Source organism: Melampsora larici-populina, assembly GCF_000204055.1.
Source record: "Melampsora larici-populina 98AG31 unplaced genomic scaffold MELLAscaffold_140, whole genome shotgun sequence".
Lineage (NCBI taxonomy): Eukaryota > Fungi > Basidiomycota > Pucciniomycetes > Pucciniales > Melampsoraceae > Melampsora > Melampsora laricis-populina.
The window spans coordinates 30,328-32,623 of NW_006768904.1; positions in this window are offsets into that span (position 1 = coordinate 30,328).

The window sequence follows — 2,296 nt, forward strand, 5'->3', positions numbered from 1 at the left end:
AACCACATGAAAAACCGCATGGGGCTCTCTGGTTTTTTCATGCGAGGTTTTTTCATGTGGGTATAGGCTGGCTGATATGGAAATCCACATGAGAAAAAAACAATCCAGTATGGAGGTAAATAACCACTCCACACCATCTCCACATACCCCAATCTACTCGGGAACTACACCCACATTAACCCCCACCAACTCAACCAGCTTAGTTCAATCGCAAGTTTTTGGAGCAAACATCGGGGGAAGTCTTGTAGCTTTACCTTTGACAGCTTTCACCAACCCAACCCTTTCCGCATCGGACTGGTTACGGCTACAACAACTCAACACGGTCTCAACTGCTCTGATGCCACTATCCAACAACCAAGCTACGCCTCCTATGGGCACCCCTAACCCACCAAAGAGGCCTCGAGGACGACCTCCAAAGGAAAAAAATCAAAAAAAAGTCAATTCAATTCCTTCATCTCAACCTGAGAAATCGATTCCTCTTTTTCATCCTGATTCTGATTCTGAAAATCAAAATGGAATCAAAACTCAAGATGACGAGCTGATGGATCTCGAACCCAACCAAAGAAGCTGGTTGATCCCTCAAAGCGAGGATGGCAAGTCGGACATGGATGTAATTGTGGAATGGTGTAGCGTGTATGAAAACTTCAATGCTTGGCGCACCCAGAAGCAAATTGTGATTTGCAAGAAGGTGTCTGATTTTCTTACAAGGAACAATCATCTCAACAGACCAGGTCCAGAATGCTTAAAAAAGGTTAGTGGGGTTTGCATGTAGTTTGATTTCTAACTTCCTGTCCTAATCATCATCTTTTTCTTTATTTTCATCTCTTTTTGTTCCGTTATATAGATCAAGTTGCTTGAACGGTGGTTCAAAGATGCGAACGAGTTGAGAAAGGGAACGGGGGAGGGTAATCTCAACGGTGAAAAGTTTGAACATACACTGTCAAAGGAGAAGGTGGAGGAATTTAAATTGGCTAACACTACACCAAATGACATCTTTTCCCGGGGGTATAGAAAAGGTAGTGCGTGCATAGAAAACCTTTTGTAGAGTACTTGTCTATACCCATAGAGATCAAGTGCACTATGCCCATACAAAACATTCCGTTCTATACCCACAGATAACAACATTTCTACAAGCATGTAAACTACATTTAAGCCTATACACAATGTTCTTCTCAAGCCTTCTTGAATGGGCCAACATGATCCATCAGGAATGATGTAAGTGCGTAAATGGGATCTGTCAATCTGTGTAAGATTGTTCATTCATGCTCACAAATGTTGCTGAGAATGTGTGAGAATATCTTTTATGAGCATAGAAATGTATTTTTGAATGAAAATAATAAAAATAGGAAATCAAGATGCTGTACCTTGTGGTGGCTCCCTTTGGGTCCCAATACATACAGCTGAGTCAGCTCAAAGACAATACTCAATTGCTCAATCTCAAATATTATACATGATGTATCAAAAGATATTTATTATGGGTATAGAAAATTAATCTATGTATAGTTTTCTATGCCAGCACTACTTTTCTATACCCCTGGGAAAAGATGTCATTTGGTGTAGTGTAAAAGAGCAGGAGGTAGTAAGAAAGATGATAGTGTGGGCAGTCTTCAGTGTATGTACATATTCAATCATCTTTGAATTCATTATTGTAGCTGACTTGACTTCTACAGAGAGAATTCTACAAAAATGCCCTTGGTTTGAAGAACTCAAGCCCGTAATGGGTGATTGACCCTCTGCCAATCCGTTGGCTGTGAGGGAATCATTAGGTGATCAAGTTAACACCTTGAACTTGCTTGATACCTTGGATTCAGTGAACAACTTTGATATCAACCTGTCTCAAAGTCTGAGCAAAGGTACCATCCCTTACGACAACAATTGGAATGAAACTCCACCTCATAATTGTAAATCTTTAAACCGTGAGATGTCAATGGACATTCTTGAAAATTAAGATCTTCAAAATGTATCAAAGAACAAGGATCTAGTCCGTCAACTTACCCCGAACACTAAACTGGCTAATCCGTCTAACAAACGTTGTTGAATCACCAGTAAGGATAGTAAGGAAAATGTACTTATTCCCGATAATCATTCACCTCAAGATACCTTAGGCATTAACTCAATAGTCAAATGCCTAAGTACTAAAGAAGAACAGATTGAGAGTGAACAACGTGCTGCTTGTACTCAAGAGAATCTCACTATGAAACTCACCGATTCAATATCCAATATGATAACTTCCAATTGTGAAAAAGAACTTGCTATGAAAAAATCTTTAGCTATTAAGGAAATGAATACTAAGCAA